This window comes from Falco peregrinus, chromosome 3 (assembly GCF_023634155.1).
Source record: "Falco peregrinus isolate bFalPer1 chromosome 3, bFalPer1.pri, whole genome shotgun sequence".
In the NCBI taxonomy this organism is placed as follows: domain Eukaryota; kingdom Metazoa; phylum Chordata; class Aves; order Falconiformes; family Falconidae; genus Falco; species Falco peregrinus.
The window spans coordinates 18,716,813-18,736,598 of record NC_073723.1 but is presented as its reverse complement, the minus strand read 5'-3'; positions in this window follow the sequence as shown (position 1 = coordinate 18,736,598).

The window sequence follows — 19,786 nt, the reverse complement described above, 5'->3', positions numbered from 1 at the left end:
AGACATGGGCCAGCCCACACTGACTGGTCCCAGCAGCAGGGAACAAGTACAGGCATGTGCCTTTAGCCTCATCCAGCCACAGACATTAAGCAAACTGGCCAGGGTCACAGCAAAAATCCATGGCAGGAGAGGAAACACTGGTGTCCAGGGCCCTTGCTAGAGGTGATCATTCCTATCATAGAGCCAGAGTGACCTGTGGGGTGGCCCAGCATCTACAGTCCTCAGTTCACCCAGACCTTCAGTGAGAGACTTGGGCTGTTTCATTTTCAAAGGCAAGCATCTTTCTTTCCTTCCCTCTATAGCAAAGCTCTGCTGCTATTCCAAAATATGTTAGAAACTGAAGCAGCCCTAATCAAGCACAAATGAAAAGGCTGATACTCCTCTGCCTTATTTATAACCCCTTTATCAGGAGGACTCAAAATGTTTTGTAAATGCACCCTCTCACCTCCCGATTATCACACAAGACACGTGTGGGACCCCCCATGTCCTGAGCGAGGTGCAGCTACACTGGGGGGTCTCCCACTTCTTCAGGAGGTCACAGATGTTGCTAACCACGTGCTACCTTGCAGAGGTGCCCCAGCTGTATGGGGTTTGATGGCTTGTGTTTGACACCAGGGCAGCCGTGCTGGGGCTGGCTGCCTTGGTGCACGGCAGGGGCAGGGGGATGGGGGAGTGTTGCAAGTAGAGGTGAAGTGCCTGGGTCCCGACTCCAGATCTGATGCTTGAACCACTGAATAGTATTCCTCCATGTGGTTTACCTAGAGAAACTGAGTTCAATTGTTCTGTTCACACAGACTGCATTTGTGATGTCTTTGGGCAGCTGAAATGCAGTGTACTGCTTGAATCAGCTGCATGAGTTTGATGAGATCAGCTGTCTCTTCACAACCCTGTATGGCTCCCATGTAAATGACCTGTCTGACCTTTGTATCACCACTTCTCTCCAACTTTCATCTTCTGTTTTCCTGTTGGCCCTTAGTGAAATTTCACCCCCCTATTCTCCTGCCACCATATCCTGGCCTGGAGGAACAAGCCCTGAATTGATACTGAGAAGGTGAAGTAAGGCCAAGTCACAGCTGTAACTGCAAGAACTGCTCTAGGCCAGAGATCGGATAAGTAAGCAAGTGGTTTTGAAATCTTCATCTATTTCTTTTATGGCTTGTGTCACTCAGGACTCAAGACTCAAAAGTGCAGAACAAGCAGACCAGCATCGCTGAAGCCAGAGCGACATTACCCTGAGCCGCTGCTCCTGCCCATCCACTGCCTAGTCCACTGCAGAGGTGTTATAATATAAAGACCTCATCTAATACAGCTCCCTGCCAAGCTGATGTTCCCACTATGCTAAATATTTTTTAACTCCATTTAAGAGCTTCCCTGCTCCCAAAAGCTCATGGAAATTAACTGGCCGCTCAGTGTTTATACACCCACAATCCTATAGAAAATGGCAGAATTAGCCACAATTTGGGTCCCTTGACTTGATTGCAAGTGCTCTCACCCAGACGGCAGCGCTGCCACGCAACATGGAAACGATGACTCCTCTCCCATTCAAGTGATGTCCGGGCACCCTTTGACTTCAGCAGTGCAGGTGGAATAAAGGTGCACACTGACACAACGTTCTCAGGCTGTTGAGTCTCCTACCTGTGCTGGTGGGGCAGGATTGTGCCTGTAGATCTCACCTTACACCACCAGTAAGCACCTTCCTGGGAAGCACTCCCTCCCTGCCGCCAGGCTCCGTCTCTATATATAACTCCACCATTATCTGTGAAGTCTAGAGGAGGCAGAGTGAAAAAAAATCAATCAACAGGAGTATTTTAACTGAATGTAAAAATACCTTTCAAAGAATTATTTTTTAAGCTGGGGGGAGGGGGAAGAAAATTTTGTTTATATAACATGTTATTTTTGGATTAGCAGATAATAATAGTCAAGGCTGGTTGTAGAGGCAAGCATTTTAAAGTTGGACTAGCTTTCAAGATTGGTAAAAAAAATCCATTCAGGTTTTCTGTTCAAGGTTATCCCATGTATTTTACCAAAGGAAAAGTAGGGAGGATCAACAACGCTCAGTGTTCAGCTGAAAAGTGAAGAAATTAGGGCCATAAGGCAGTAGGCAGGCACAAGCTGTCTTAGACATCATGCAGGTACACAGACACAGAGCAAGATCCTAGGGATGCTGTCTCCACAGCCAGCTCAGGAAAGAAGACAGGATGAAGATTAATGGATGCAGGTGCATTCCCATCAGTATGTCTGCTTGTAATAATGGCAGAAGATTGACAAGGCGCTTTGCAAAATCTTCCCATTAGTTCAGCAGCACACACTGAGCTACCAAGCAAACTCTGCTGCTAAAGCTCACCCCTATGTATGGCTTCATATTGGGAAGTCAATTTATTCTACTAGGGGCAGGTGGCTGGGGTAGGGTTTTTCTTTAAATGAGTGCTGAGGTAAAAGCAAGTCTTTTGCAATAAACAACACCTGGTGTGGCAACAAAGCCGGCCTGATTTTCATTTCCTGATAAAGCTCTGCCCATTTTCTCTCCTTGCACTGCAAAGAATTTGCAGGATCTGACTCTATGGCCGTTTTAATTTCCTGGTAATGTGATTGCCTTATAAAAGGTGAAATGATGCTGAAAATATGTGCATAGGTTTTGATGTGTGTGTTAGATTAGGGGGAAAGTGCACTGCAGCTTTCTATTGTTTGTTTGAGATGATGTGTGTTTACCCACCTCTGTGCACCATTTTCCATATTTTATGGGCTGAGCGCTTACAGCTACCGTCAAATTAGTGAGAGTTATTGGTGTCCTTCACACCTGAAAAAAGGAAACCCATTCCAGTATACAAAGACTTCATGGCAGCACAGGACACTCATCAGCTCCTTTTCCAGAGACCTTTTCCAGCAGCGACCCAAAGCACAGGTTTATGTGCAGGGAGCCAGACTGAGCTCAGGTACAGGCAGCAGCTTGTGGTGCAGCTCAGCCCACACAGATGACTTTTCTGAGATTCATCTCTTGCTTAAAAGGTAGTTTTCTAGGTAAGACACCAAGCAGGCAGCATCTTGAAACCTCCCCTGAAATATTTGTTTTAATTTCTCTAGAGTCATGGCTGTTGTCTGAAGTCTCTTTTCTATATAAAGCAATTCTATGTAAAGCAAACAAGGACATCTGCACTAAAAAGCTTGCTGTATTGCTAAGCAGACCCAAATCTAGCCCACCATCTCACTGTCTCCCTTGGTTCTGCTGAATCTGCAAGGTGCTTTAGTTTTCTGAGATATTTGCCTACTACAAGAGGAACAAATAGACAAAAACTTGCTGTAACTTTTTTGGCAAGTGTATCAAAACCTTGAGAAAATACTTCCAGAGAGGCATGTTGCAAAATTCATGCTTTCTTACTGCCTTTTCCCATAAAAACAAGAGACAGAAGCATTAAAGGAAAACCTTGAATGCCATCATGTGTTGTCTTGTTGCCTTTGATTTCTGGGTGTAGCAGAAGTCCAGTCCACAGCGGCCCAGACGACTGAGCTCTTCATACGGCACGTTCTCAGTGGCATCTAGATGAAACAGCCTCGGAATGTGAAGGTGCCAGTCAATGCGTTGAACAAACGTCGGCGCCAGCCTAAGCATCAGCCCGCATCGAGCAGCGTCTGCTGCCCTGCCTGTGTGGCACCAGCTTCATTTGCTGCCGGAGTGGCTGAGATCGCTCCACTGATCGCTAACACGTGGCACCGTGCCGCAGAGGAGCCGCCACTTTCCTTGTGCTCATCCGATACTGACAGCAGGGCTGAGCCGAGACACACCAGCCAAATCAGGGAGACCTTTTCTGGCTAAAGTGCCCACTTAGCCAAGAGATCCAAAACTGGTTTGGGTTGACAGCATGTTGAACTGAGTCAACAGCCAAAAGGGCCAACCGCGTCCTGGGGTGCACCAAGCACAGCACAGCTAGCCCATCAAGGGAGGTGATGGTCCCACTCCATACTGCGCTGGCGTGGCCCCACCGTGAGTACGGTGTGAGGTTTTGGGCACCTCAATATAAGGACATCAAACTCTTAGTGTGGTCAAAGGAGGGCAACCAAGGTGGGGAAAGGCCTCAAGGGCAAGACTTGAGAGGGGTGGCTGAGGTCACTTGGCTTGTCCAGCTTGGAGAACAGAAGGCTGAAGCGTGACCTCATGGCAGTCTACAACTTCCTCAAGGGGGGCAGTGGAGGAGGAGGTGCTGATCTCCTCTCTCTGGTGACCAGTGAGTGGACATGAGGAAGTGGAATTAAGCTGCATCAGGACAAGTCCAGACTGGACATTAGGAAAAGGTACTTCACTGAGAGGGTGGTCAGTCACTGGAACAGGCTCCCCAAGGATGTGGTCAAAACACCGAGACGGTCAGAGTTCAAGGAGTGTCTGGATGATGCTCTTAGTTATGATTTAGTTTTAGGTAGTCCTACAAGGAGTAGGGAGTTGGACTCAATGATCCTTATGGGTTCCTTCCAACCTGAGATATTCGACAATTCTATGAAAATCTTGTATCTTCAGCCACTCATCGACTATAAACAACAGCTGCAAGCCACACACCAGACAGACACTGCCCACGACATCTACATTTACAAGCACATACAAAAGTACCTTTTTGAAATATATTAAAACAAAATTATCTGCATGAGGTCCAGCTGGTGCTAGATGAAAGCCTGAACTGCCAGATACCGGTGGCAAATATCAGCAAATATCTACATGGTACCTGAGAGGCAGAGGCAGCTGCCCTGCCCATGATTTGCCCCGTGCCTTCTCCAGCTTTATGCCTACAAGAAAGTCCCACCACTTGCACAGCTTCCCCGACACAGAGTCCACCTTCAGCATCATGGTCTGTGGGCTGGGGTTATTTAATTTGCCTGTAAGCACCAAGCAGGCAGCAAGCGCCTATTAAATATAATACTGAGATTAAACTCATTCCCACCAAAAGTATGAAATTATCTTGCTGCGGTGCTGGATCACAGCGAACCAACACCTTTAGTCAGCGTGACCTAGGAGATGGTGAGGTTTTCCTCCATGTAGAGAAGGGAATGGATGATATAACTACAGATGGAAGAGAATTGCAGGAGGAAAACAGTAAGAAAGGCACAAGAACTTACAGGCAAAGATATTATTTACTAAGCCAAGGAAAAGCTTTTCCTTTAATTTACAAGTGGTTTTAGTGATGCCATAAGGAGAGACTGAGCCATATTAAGCAAAATCTGTTTTGCAAACAAGCCCATAATAAATATTTTTTTTTTTGGACTGGCTGTTCACTGGTAATAAGACACAAGGACGATTTAATACCTTTATTTGTTTAATGCTTCCTGCTTATTGAAACTTCTCCCTCAAAAGCAGTTTAGGAGCCCTGAAAGAAGCACCAGGGGCTGCATGTGAACCCTGCTGCCTGTCTGGAACATTATTCTGATGGTATTTTAATATGTTTCGTGTGGATAGATGACTGCTTTTACTGGAGAAATGCTATTTCAATTACAGGTCTTCATGGAACTTATACCTGGGGGAGCGTGGTGACTGTCTGGAAAGTCAAAGTGATTTTACAGCTTCCTCACTGCACTACAAGCTGCTTTGGGCTGTGCCTACAGTCAGAGTCAGGTACAACCAAACTGCAGCTTTTTGCACTAAAACATGTTGATTTTGATGACATTTTGACATGAAAATCTTCAGATCAGCTCTCATCAGGTTGAGATGTGTAGGTTTAGACAGACAGTTGCCAGGCTTGTTGTGTAACTGTTTAGCTTTTCAATTCCCAGAGGTCTGTAAAATATAGAGTATACATCAGTATTATTTTACACCATGTAGGTACAGACTGTGCCATACCAGTCCCACACACTGTCCTGCCAGAGACCGTGGCAGAGGGAGGCTGCCCGCCTGTTCAGCCTGGGACCTGTGGGCCAGGCACCATCAATGCCTGAGCAAGTCCCCCTGTGTCTGGAGGGGTGCAGAGCCCACTCCAGGCTTCGGCTCACCCATGCCAAACTGGGACTGAAGCAAAAGGATATATTTAACTCATACGATGTTTGGTGAATGCAGTGTTCAACCCACAGGAGGAACACAGGAGGAGGTGAGGTGCTATCTGCTAAAATTCGCAGCCAAGAGCCTTAGAGGGAAGAATCAGAGATGTTTCAACATCTCTGGGGAAACCAGGGAAATCACCACAGGGCTGAAAAGCTGATGAAGCTCCCAAAGAGGAACGTGGTGACCCCAGGTGTTGCACATTGTAGGAAGGCTACCCCGGATCACTAAAACAACCCTTTAATTTAGGGTCTAGATCAGCAAATCTGAGGGGCCATGCTGTAACACAGCATAGGCTCGTGAAAGAAAGGTTCAGGCAGTTTCCCAACAAGATTACAGTTCTATACGCTATATATTTTCTTGGACCATTCACCCACACTTCACTGTTAGGTGGTACGTTGGTCAATCAACATGCATGAGGGAGCAGTAGGTATCAGAAGCAGGATTAGACACATTGAAGGCTGGCTCACAGACAGGTCTCCACGTGCACCCAGGTGCAGACCACACCAGAGGGGACATGTTTGGTGTAGGCTGCTGCAGAGATTGGGCTTTGAGCCAGCATTAAATAAATGTTTTGATTGTGATACAGGCTTTTTGCTGGTAAAATATGCCGAAGATAACAAGAACAGAACAGTAGCAACCAAGCAGGAGAATGGCTTACCTTTGCAAAGTGATCTGGACAGCTTGGTAAAATGGCCACAATCCAAAAAGGATATGTTTGAATATGGGAAATTGTAATAAAGGACCAGTTTCTTTATACTGGATAAAGAAAGCATATTTCTAAGCATGGCATGGTATCAATGGTTCTTTGATAGCAAAGCATTCAAAATGGGCTGACATCTGTTGGGTGTGAGAGGACAAAAGTTACAGCTATTAGAAATATTCCTCAGTACCTTGTCATAAACATTAGTTTCAAGGGTGAGATTTGCAGAGGCAACATGCTCCGTCAGAGAATGCTCCCTGACATTTTAGAGAAAGCAGGAAGGAGCAGAGCGCAGCCACCTGTCTTAATTCTCATTATTGTAATTGCCCCAATATTACCAAAGAAATACAGGATTTTGGACATACATTACACCAACAAAATTCTGATGAGGTTTTGACTGACACAGTTATTAACATAGAGAACTGAGAGGTGTCAGAAGAGCAAAAATGTACATGGCAGTCAGGGAAGATATTCTGACTAATAAGAAAAAGCAGTCTGGAGCATGATATCAATATTTTGATTTGCAAAAGCCCCAAAGGAATGACATTAATCTGACAAGAACAGTCTTAAAACAGCAATATTTTTAACTTAGCAGTGATTTGATCTATTTACTCTCTTCTTAGTGGAAAATAAGAAGTTTCCCAAGATTGATACCATAGCCCACGTAAGCAAATGAACTATTACTCAATAAAATCATCATGCATATTTATTTTATAGGTATTTGGGGGATAAAAAAGCCTATTCCAGGCAGTATTTTAAAATACATGTTTCAAGGAGGCCAATGCCCTTCCTAAGTTATCGGCTGTGGACTTTGCAACCTTCTGTCTTTGCTAATACTGTATCTCCCACCCAGGAATCCAGGGTGAAACCGGAGAACAAGTCTTTAAAATACAACTTACTTTCATCTCAGTCTATCAAACAGGGTTTGGTGTCCCTGTGGCATCGAGCCCAGGGGCCCATGCCCTGCCTGGGGCCACGCGGCAGAAAGGGGCCAACATCAGCACCCAGCCCACCAGCCAGGCTGCACGGAGGGCTGGGGCTGCCACAGTCACCTGCCAGCATCTACACCGACGTGCCTCTCAAGTGTTTGTTTTCTAGTGTCCCAGGAAATGCTGATGTCTGTGCATGCTTCTTCCTGCTTCTGCACATCTTCCAACAGAGCTTTGTATCTGCATCCATCCTCTCTGAGCCGGGTCTTAGGTACCTCTGGTACTTGATGCCTGTGGATGTCTCAGTGCGATATGAAGATGGCTTTGGATGTACAGTTATGGCTCAGCCTTGCTGCCAGCCCCACTGGCATCTCCATGGCCACTGGTTATCAGTAATGGAAGATGGGTTCTGCATCTCCACACGCGCAGGGACACACTGTGCTCAGATGGTGTCAGACAGCACAGAAAAATCTCAGAAATGCAGAGCTCTTCCCCCCACTCCAGGGTTCCAGGCAGCCGCTGAACCACAACCCTTTGTGGTGGTTTATTTGCACACTTTTTAAAAAAATAATAACATCTTTCTCATCCAACAACACAAACAACACAAAAATCAAACCTACCTAAGTGACAGCATGCCTTAGAGCACCACTTTGGACTCACTTCATTGAGCTTCATGCATCCAGCATGTGTTGTGATTTAATCCCAGCTGGCAACTAAGCCCCATGAAGTTGGTTGCTCCCTCCCCTCCCCACCCCACAGTAGGATGAGCAGAAGAGAACTGGAAGAGTAAACATGAGAAAACTCATGGGTTGAGGTACCGTTTAATAGGTAAAACAAAAGCTGATCAACCAAGCAAAGCCAAACAAGGAATTCATTCACCACTTCCCACGGGCAGGCAGGTGTTCAGCCATCGCCAGGGAAGCAGGGCTCTGTCACACATAACAGTTACTTGGGAAGACAAACACCATTGCTCCAAACATCTCCCCCCCTTCCTTCTTCTTCCTCCAGCTTGATATGCTGAGCATGATGTCCTATGGTATGGAACATCCCTGTGGTCAGTTGGGGTCAGCTGTCCCAGCCGTGTCCCCTCACAACTGCTTGTGCCCCCCAAGCTGCTCGCTGGTGGGGTGGGGTGAGAAGCAGAAAAGCCCTTGGCGCTGTGTAAGCGCTGCCTAGCAATTACCAAAACATCCCAGTATAATCAACAGTTTCCAGCAGAAATCCAAAACACAGCCCCATAGTAGCTACTATGGAGAAAATTAACTCCATCCCACCCAAAACCAGCTCAACATGCGACTCACTTCACGTAGCTTTATAGCTCTCATTCTTAGCTGGTTAGCATAAGCTGTCTTCACAGTCAATGGAGGGAAACAGGCACCTTTATCCAAACAATTTAGTGTAAATATCTTTAATTCTAAATATTTTGAAATGTAGTTTCATTCTAAAACTATAGAATTACATGGCTGGAATGCTGAAAGTGCCAGGTTTCCTCCATGGGCTGTAAAGGGCACTTAGACAACTCACTCAGATACAGACATTCAATTGGTGAGAAGAATCCCAGCGACGGGGTCCAAACACAATGCACACAGAATTTCAGGCAGCACATCAGCATGGCACATGCCAGCCAGCTCTGAAGCAAGCCAAGACCAGTCCCGGCAGCCGTGCTGCCCTGCACCGAGAAACAGCATCCCCCACTGGCTCCAGCAGATGGGGAGGGGGTGCGGAGGGTCCCACCAGAGCCTGGGCAGCCCTTCAGCGGGACTGGTGGTGTGTCCACTTCAGCAAGCTGTTAATGTTCTTGCACACCATCACAGGGTGCACTCACAAGCAGGGACACGACATGGACAGTCTTAACACCATGCATTTTTCTAAGGGTCTGCAAACATCTGCTGCTCTCTGAGCTCCCAGACCAGGCTCCCTCAGCAAACCTTCCTTTAATGCTTTCTCAGTGACATAAAACATGATGTTATCCCTAAGCAAATCATCCTCAGCGTTTCCTTCCTCCTGATTTCCTGCTTTTTGCCTCAGTTTGGTGTTACACTCACTCTCCTACACGGTGAGGAGACCAGAACCGATGCCAAGCTATTCGGGAACAGCAGAACTTCCTAAACATTTTCAATGATGCACACAAAGGGATAATAAAATGATTCCTGATTCCTGTGATAATACATTATAAATAACTACATCCTCTTCCGATGTCATACACACTAAAATGTGACTTTTACACTGCTCTTTTTTAACATGTTCCTAAGATGTTCATAGGCGTGCAACATCTCTTCCCAGCTTTTCAAGACTCAGGAAAATGAACCCATAAAAAAAGTGAGAAAAGCAACTTGTAAGCCTTGGTGTTTTCCCTTGTGTTTGTTTGGTTTGGGTTTTTTTTTTTTTTGGGGGGGGGGGGGTTGGTTTTTTTTGTTATTGTTGGTTGTTTTTTTTCTCTAGGTGAACAGGCTTTCTTGCACAGTCCCTGGGGATGAGATTCTTTTAACTACAGTATACATACCATTCAGTTTCCTCAGTCTTTCTTTATAGTCCATGGAGAGAAACGGGCACTTCAGGTGATGCTGCTGGAGGTCTAACCGATGGCAGCCGATCGCAGTGTAAGAACTGCCTGAGGCTCTCCACAGCCTACGGAGGAGCCAGGAGCCACCGTCCCACATGCAGCTATCTGTAGACAGTTCAGGCGGCTCCACTCTGGGTTTTAGACAACACTTGTGCCATGGTGGTATTGGTTGCTTCTGGCACTACGGAGCCCCATCAGCCTAACACTGAGCCTAGAAACCTGCTCTCCTGTGGTAACACTTCATTATTTTGCAAACGCCGCACTCCATTGCATCCCCATACAGCAAGGTAGAGCATTTGGCAGTTCTGGCTTTCACTCACTCTCCCTAGTAACCCTCAGGCTTGTCCCCAGAGAGCTCATTTCCCTATCCATTACTGAGAAGAAAGGCAGTCTGATGCATAAGTATGTCAGTTTGGGACTCAGAAATCATTTCCCTTGACAGGTTTTTGTGTCATTCTGCAGACAGACATTGCTTTTTGCATGCCAGATGCCTGGCTGCATCTGCAGTGAGGTGGTGGCCTTGACCTGGCTGGGACACCTGAGCTCTTCAGGGCCACATCATACTCCATGGATGAAGTGCAGTAAGGTGAGGACAACACAGGCTGAGCTGAGCCTGTCTTTCGAGTTAAATTTGTGGTCCTTGCACTCCAACACCGTTTCCCCTAGAACCTAATGGCCCTACAAACTCTCCACCAGGTAAACCTGTGGACAGCTGATGAATTTTGGCTTCAGCCTGGCTCCAGCCCACGCCTGAATAGCAGCACCAAAACAGAGCACCTACCTCCTACCCACACCGTGACCATCACTACTCGCACTGACCTCCGAGACAACAAACCACTCTCACCATCGTGTCACTGTTATAGATGTTTATCTATCATTAGCACTCAGAAACACAAAAAACACTGAGTGCCCCTTGTGCTGGGGGCTCTACAAGCTTAGGACAGAAGAGACATTTGCCCTCTTAATAAGGAATGCCCCCCTAAAATAAAACCCACAATCCATTTACCTAATAGTTTTTTAACAAAGAATACAGGCTTTTGAGCCTTTAATTAGCATTAAATATGATAATTAATAGCATTTAATAATATCATTACATTTTAATTTAATATTAAATATTTAATAATATTAATATTAATAAATGACATTAAAAATGCTATTACTCAGTATTTGAACGAAGCATGAACTGAACAAGAAGGTCTCCATCTCTGCTTACCAGAGATGTTTCCAAAATATAGAACAAAGTTCCCCTTTAAGAATGTGCCTTCCTTATTAATACCTTGCCATCAGCAAAGTAATTTCTGCCATCATAATTGGTTTTATGCAAAATTTTCTACATACTGCAAGGAAATGGTACAGTAATTACTTATTACTTCCTTTAGCATTTACTTACATGGAGTACTCAGAATTATCCATATCCAAAAAGAAAATTTGTTTATGTAATGCTATCCCCTTGATCAGTTTGCTGAAATCTCTTACATTCTAAAACCACCTTCCTTATCTGTATTTTTCAGTCTGAATCTTTTTGCCTAATCCTAACATACATACAAACTTGCAGAAAGCCTGTGCTTCCATTCTCTCCCCCTGCCCTGGGGGAAGAAAAAAAGAATAGCTTGGGTTTATGACTTAGTTCAAGAAAATGTACCAAGTGAAAATGAATACAAATTTTGCTACTGTGGTGAATTGCTGATAAAATGAAACCTGAAGTTGAAATCTAGGGTTCGTCTTCATTTAGCATAAGAAATACTTTCTGCTCACAGTTCAGAATACATTTCTGCAGATAAGAATGTTTAAAACAAGCCTGCTCGGCAAGAATTTTTAAAGACTCTTTTACAGCTGAATAAAGCGAAGTAGAGAGAGACAGAAAGAAAATTGCTGGTTTACTGTAAATCCTGGACACATTTCCCCCCTCTCAGTAGAAGCAGACAATGTGTATATTTCATATTTAAGAGATCCCTGGCAGATCTGATGTAAATTAGCATTTATATGCAAGTGTCCTTTGAGGGATTTGGCTACTTTACTGTTGCAAGACAAGAAGTAATAGGTCAGATATGAAATATAACTCTTTCCTGAAACTGTTCTAAAAACTGGTGACATTCATTGCTGACTTGAAGCAAATCCCATACAATTGCGCAGGAGCAAAGGCACAAAAGAAATCCTGCTTTTTCTAACAACCTGACTTGGTATCTTCTCTATCACCCGCCTACAACCCAAATCAAAACACACTGTAGTTTCCAGTAAGAGTAAGAGTGTTTCCAGTGATGTGTTGAGCATATATATATATATATATATATATACATATACACACACATATATATAAAAGATACCTTTTGGGATCCTATGGAGCTGTTTTTAGGGAGGAGAAAATAAGAGGATGGAGCTATACATGCAAGAGAAGTGTAGGCAGCAAAACATGGGGAAAGTTTATATATATATATACACACAAATATATATACATAAAAAAAAATATAGAGCCAAGGTGCAAACCAGATCTTTTCATTTAACTTGCAAGTGGCTTCTATGCCTTAAGAACAGACTGAGCCATATTAAGCAAAATCAGCTTTGCCGGCAAGCACATATGTGTGTGCATTTCTGTGGTGCTGAGTAATGGCTGGGTGAATGCCATAGGACATCTAAGAACTCTGAATTATGTTTGTTTGCTTAATGTTTTCTGCTGACGGCAACTTTTCCCTTGCCCAGCTGCTAAGTTATGGGTGAACCATTCCCCACCCCAACACCTCTGGCACAACAGCCTGCAAAGAAACGGCATCTTGCCAGCTCACACCTCACCTCCCAAAAGGCAATGGCAGACACGCTGCCTTGATCCACATAATTGCATTGAGAAAACACAAATTCAGGCCAGAGGTGTTTCACTATATCAGTATTCTTACAATAAGTACAAAACCAAAGTCAGTGAGGCTCTCAAAAGTGCCCAGCACAGGTTTTTGTACTCTATTGAGTTCAAACAAATCAGAGTTAGCTCAATACAGGCTGAAGTTCTTCAGAGAGGCTCATTTCAACTTGGCAAAATTCAATTACTTTTCCAATCTTTACCTGACAAAACTTGTTCATCCTCTTCCAGATTTCAGAACCAGTGTATGTACAGCATTTAGTAAATCAAGAGCCCCACAGTCCAGGGCAAATGCTACCACTATAAAATACAGCAAGGAGGATGGGTAACCATCATACGATTCATCTGAGACAGAATCAGTACAAATCAAAAGAAATACCCAAATGTAAAATCACTTCTGCCTCACAGCCTGTCATAAACAGGCCAGTTGTTAAAGGAGAACTGCCTCTATCTTTTTTGCATTCAGACATTTGCTGCTTTTCAAACATCCAAGTCCATTTGTTCTCTTAACAGTGTTGATTTGACACTGAAGATGGTGGGTTTGTAAAGAAAATTTTCTTTGTACTCCTTCCTCACACACTCCAGCCTGTTATGGTAAAGACAACACAGTAGAACAACCTATTATTTTCTACTCATTTTTTTTCAGCAATATCTTGGCTGCTGCACAAACAACAATTATTTTTATTACTTCTAGGTAAGCTGATGATTTTTCTGTTCTGTTGTTTGCTGCTGGAGACTATGAGCTGTTCTACTATTCACTGCTTTTATTTGTATTTCCAGTCAATCCTGAACATTGTTCCATTTATGGAGGTAACAATTCTTGTGTGGAACTGAGCATTTAATCTGTGGGATTTGCTGTTTCGGTCTAAATTCTTCATGGTGCTTTTGCAATGTAACACGTTTAGAAGCTGAAGTCAATACAGGAAGGCTGAAAACCTGATTTGTATGGGGAAAGCAGAGGGGGATTTCAGTGAAAGCATCTATAAACTTAAGTTTTTCAGGCAGGCTGTTCCTTATGGACAGCACCAATGTGCCTGAGCTTATGTTGTCTCTCATACAAACCCAAAGGAGAAGTTGCATATTGTTAAAGTGCTCTTAAACTGCAACTGCAGATTTATTTCTAATAACAGGTTCTAGGCTTCCCAGCATTGCACACGTGTTGCACACACCCTCATCCAGCAACAGCCTCCCCAGATCCCCACGGGACTCTGTGAGCTGAAGAGTTTCACCCCTTAATCTCTGCCTGTAACTTCTCAGCTGCAGCATGTCCCGTGGAAAAGCTTTCGGTCCTGACTGGCAGATTTCTAGTGATGCGGAAATGATTTTTTAAAATAAAAAATTCACAATGCAAAAATAAAGGTGGATCAGGGGTGTCAGCTGCTATACTCATAATCCACCACTTCACTTTGCTACTGTAATCAAGATTTGTTTACTGTAATTTTCTGCAGCTCTTTACTCATGAGTAACCACAGTGGGGGGCGGGGGACGGGATGACACCACTACTTTTGGATGGAATAATGTGGGGCAATGCCCGTATTAAAAAAGGATAAAAAGAGGACTTCCCCTGCTGTTGGAGCAAGCCAGAGGCAGCAAGTCGAGAGGCAGGACCCACAGGAGACACTGGTCTGGGGTGCGGAGGGGTAGAAGCCGAGCACTTCAATGGTACTGTCTTCCTGCATGACTTTAAGCAAAACAATTTCATCCCTCTTCACCTCTCATCTGTAGCCTGTTGGTATCAGCAGTTTCCCATCCCTCCTCCTATCCCATTTATTCGTACTATGAACTCTTCAGAGCCACACCTTGATTCTGGTATGTATTTATACAGTGCCAACACCAGCTTGGCCACATGCACAGAGCTGCATCAGTACCAAATCCCTGATGCAAACCAGGGAGGAAAAATCATTCCTGAGAGCTGCCAGCAAGCCTTCTCGCCCCACACCTGTGTCTCCCTGCCTCTGCAACGCAGGTAGCATGTAATAAAATGCTCTTGGACTTGAGTATGCATCCCTGAGCAAGTGTGAGCTATCTCCTCCTGCAAAAACTGCAGGGGACTGGAGGTTTTCCCAGGCATTTAATTCACTTTGGATTTTAACTGAACATCTCAAAATAAAGGCGAGAAGGAAAAAGTACTTATATTATAATTAGATATGCCCAAAATAACCTCACCTTTTTTCTGACACTGCTTAAATTAGTATTCACCGGGCATAAACCAATGTGAATAAGCTAATGAAATGATTCATTTGTTCATTTGCCTATGCGTGCTGATAACTATAAGCCAAGAATCCAAAGACTTGTTAACAGCATCATTTATTTTAAAGAAGATGCTCTCATTCATAAAGCATTGGCCACCTGCCACGCGTCCCTTCACCCTTCCCTGCTGCCTTCATAAATCTCTGATTAACCTCTCGAGCATCTTAGGCGTTTTTGTGAGGAAAACAGCAGCATCTGCTTAGAGGCAACTGCTGCTCATCTGCTCACCTTGCAAAGGTTTCTTGGCCCCTGCCCCTTCCCCTGTCTGTTGCATCCTGCTGATGCAGCTCATCACTTCCAGCCTGCACAGACATTTCTCATAGTCATCTGGCACTTTGCCGTTGCTCCGTATAGGAGGAGAGGAAGCCATAGCTCTCCTCCTCTCTTAACCAAGCAGCTAAGATTAGTCATAAACCAGATCATTTGCTCTCAGCATGATTTTGAACGAAGCTGTTAAAAGTTACCATTATTCTCCATTATGCACAAGGCGCACACAAGAGCTCCTCTGCTCCTGAATTTGTCGGGGAGGCCACCAGAAACCAGTGACTGGCAACTTTCCCATCCACAAGAACTGTCGGTGCTTATCCAGCCTCTCCGGATATTTCTGAGCATCCACGTGAGACAAGTGAGTCGGTGCCGTGATCTCATTTTATAAATGGGCACTTGAGGCATGGAGCTGAAATAATTCAAGGTCACGCATAAAGCCTGACCAAGAAATGGAACACGTGTTTTCCCCTCCCCTAGATTAGATCACATCCCTCCATTTTGGGGGGAAAGTGAGTATCCTGGCCCACCCTGCCCCTGAAGTTGCAGGAGGGTTCAGCAGGATCAACAGAGATGGGTCTGTCTTGGGAAAACCTCCCCTGCTTCCAAAGCAAGTACCTCAAGTTTTCTTTGTGCAGAACAGTGCTGGGGTCACTAGGTCATGCTATTTTGGGTTCAAAGGAGGTAACCACACAGCCCCAGTACATGCAGAGAAGCAGCACTTCTACACCAGCTGAGTAGGCAAGTCCTCTTTTTTCCCTATCATATAGGTCCTCTCACAGCCAACCTGCAACAGGACGGTGTTGATGAAAACAGTAGGCTCCACTTCTGCCACCACTGAGCGACACTGTCACCATCTGCCAAACAGTGTCACACAGTTACTCATCTTATTTTGCACTGCAGTAGTTTTCCAACTATGGCCCGTGTACCCTTGAGGTCTGGTTAGCAGCCTGTAGCTGGCAGATTTTACGTATTAAACCCTTACACTGACAAACTCATCAATTAGAAGTTGGATGCTATGGCCACCTGGCAGCCCACCAAAGCCTGCAAAGGTAATAAATGGGTCAGCTCCCAAGTGGTTTGGGATTGTCTGGATCCTTATTACTAACAGGAAAAATATCTGCATCCCAGTTCGTGTTCCAGGTCCATATGGCATGTTTTACGGAAATATTAATAAAGTACAAGAAAGACACTGGACTACCAAGAGGAGTTGAATGCATTACAAGGAATAGGAAATATAGAGCAAGAGTAGAAAGGAACCATAATGGTGGAAACCCACGAAACACTTGTGGGGTGCAGCTTTGACATTAGGTGAAGTGTTGGTTAAATCCTATATTAGTATTTATAGGAAGGAAGATTATCCTGGGCCTGGATGACTTCAGGAAGTCACTCTATTCTTCAGGTCTCCAGAGTGAGCTCCAGGGCTTCTGGCCCTTTCCTTGCAGTGCCTTGGTGCTGCAGACAATCCATGCTTACGGTGGCTGCTGTGAGCCCCGCCATGGGAGGGCTTAGCAATAAGAAGCACCCTTCATAACCAAATTCATAACCAAATCGCAACACCCTGGGACCAGTTATAGCTTTTCCTGCTATTTTCCAGTTTCTTATCTAAATTGAAGCAACACGTGTTCGATTACACCAGTGCATTAAATGGGCGATGACTCTAGTCTCACTAGCTTGCAAATGCAAGACTGATAGATAGCACTGAGATGATCTTTACCCTGCACACCTCTCCTTCGCATGGTGCTATCCCCCATGTGGGATGCATCACCAGGACATGTTTGGAATGAGAATCAGCAACTCGCACAATGCTTTCGCTGTTTGTATACCCAGGATGGGGTCTACAGACATTTGTTTCTTCTTCTGCCACCTTCCAACTAACCGATGTATGAGGCTTCAGAGGGAAAAATTGCTTCTGATTTAATTAATTATGTGTTAACCTGGTGTTGTGAGGCAACGAAAGGAAAATTGAATTGTCTGGCCCTTAGCATGTAACACGATGGAAGCAGATAATATTTGTGCTGCTTGGTCTTCTATCAAATAATACTGAAATCACTCCTGCACAGGAGCAGCAGCAACGTATTTAGTCCTTGATTCCCCTTACACTGCTCAAGCAGAGTTGCTCTGGCACATCCTCATATGGGCAATCAAAGGCTGTGGGCAGAATTTCTCTTATTGGCATCTTACAGCAGCAACTGTGTCCTAAGTGTAGTGCCAATTCTGCAGAAAAGTCTTACCAACATAATATGTAGATGGATCCCAAGAACAAATTCTGCGCTTTCACATATCCACATCCAGGCCCATGTCACCTAAGGCTGTCACTTACAGAGTCATAGACCAGCTCAGGGTGGGAGGGATCTCGAGAGGTTGTCTGGTGCAATCCTTTGTGGAAAGCAGGGCCCAGGTATGATCATCTACCACCCTGTCCAATCCCCTCTTGAAAACCTGCAGTGATGGGGACTGCCACATCCCTGAGGAGGTTGTTCCAGTGATTCATTGTTCTCACTGTAAAAAATTTGTTTCTTATATAAAGACAAAACATTGCACCATGACACTTGGTGACTGCCCCATCAGAAACCCACTGCTCTATTTATTTTTCCAGGGTGCTGTTCCTTCCGACTGACTTCCACCTCAGCACCTCAGAATCCTTGGCAGGCATTTGGGATGCTGAAAGATGCCAGTACCTGCTACTCCTGCAGCCAACCACTGGCTTCCTTCTCCCACTGCTCCTGCAGCAGCCAGTTTCAGGATGTGTGATGAAAACAACTTGCCAGTGCCATACCCTAGCATGCGATTTCTACAGTGACTTTAGCACAGCTTTTTGTTATTTAATTTTCAGATATAAATGCTTTTGTTGATGGAAGGACTTGGACTGTCACTAACTGCACTTCATCTGCTCAGGGACAAAAACTCACCTGTACTCACCACACCTCGCCTCAGCTGCTTTCTAAACCTCTTCCTACTGGGATGCTTCACCTCCTGCATCAGTGTTAATGCTTTGCACAAGGAGTGAAGGGGAAAGCTCTTCTGGCAAGGGCAACAGCAGAGGTGCCAGGTGCTTGTTCACATCAGTCTTGTGCCTCAGGCCACCTCATTGTGTCTTGTCCCCTCCATACAGACAGTGACTCCTGCCTTCTGCTATTCCTCTTTGAAACAGGGCAGCTGTGGCTCTTCAGACATCCCTCCTCCGCCCCAGCACTGACCAGAGACTGACAAGGACCACACATTTAGGTTACAGATATGAGTTGTAGCCATCAAGTTAATACAGCTAAATGATCTTTCATCGTGAGCGATCAGGTGAGCCATACATTAATTACATCAGTCTCCTCCACCTGTCCCACTTGTACTCGTGGTTGATTCCTGATGCTGAACGGACAAGTAACTCACTGCGCTCTGGCAGAAAGGCTGTACCCTCCACCCAGGGTAAGCATTTCTGATTTATGCAGAGGGATATAGGTTTTACATCCGTGCCTAGTAAATCACAAGATGCCAGATGCTAAAGCAGATCATTAGAAAGTTAAGTATCAGTTTCAATATTTTTAGAGCTTCTGGAAGGATTCACTTCTAGGTGATAGATATTTCTAAGATATTTCCCAATTTAAGCAGCAGCAGCTGGACTTATGTTCTAAGCAAACTAACTTCACAGCAAAAAGAAAAGAAAGTACTGGCAAGGAGTTTCAAAGTCAATCCACTTCACTGTGGAAGTTTGACAGAAATAAAATGAAGATGTTCCTTTAGGTGGATCCATATAATTCAAGTCAAAATGTTTATACCAGCTATGTATCTGAAAGACAGAAAATAAACTTCTGCAGTTTTCTTAGATTTAATAAAATTCCAATGATAACCAAATTCATTTGAAGTGGGTATCAGTAAACTGCTTTTATATGTGATTCTAAGTGGAATCTTCTTTCACTTTGATAGCTAGATTTGCCTACAGGCAGGATTTACCTCACTGAAATTTGGCTGTTCCAAAAGACAAGCACAAGCCTGTCAGTTGTCTGGGCTCCCCTCATCAGAAGAGGAAAACGGGCTCCTCCAAAACCAGGTGCTGCCCATCTCAACACAGGGACTCATCCCTGAAGCTGTCTACCTTCCTCCACTAAATATGGGGGGCTGATGTGGCTAGACATCACAAGCCTAATTCTACCCTTAATTAAAAAAAAAAAAATAATGACAGAGAGCTGGGGGGGGGGGGGGGGGGGGGGGGGGAAGGAAACAT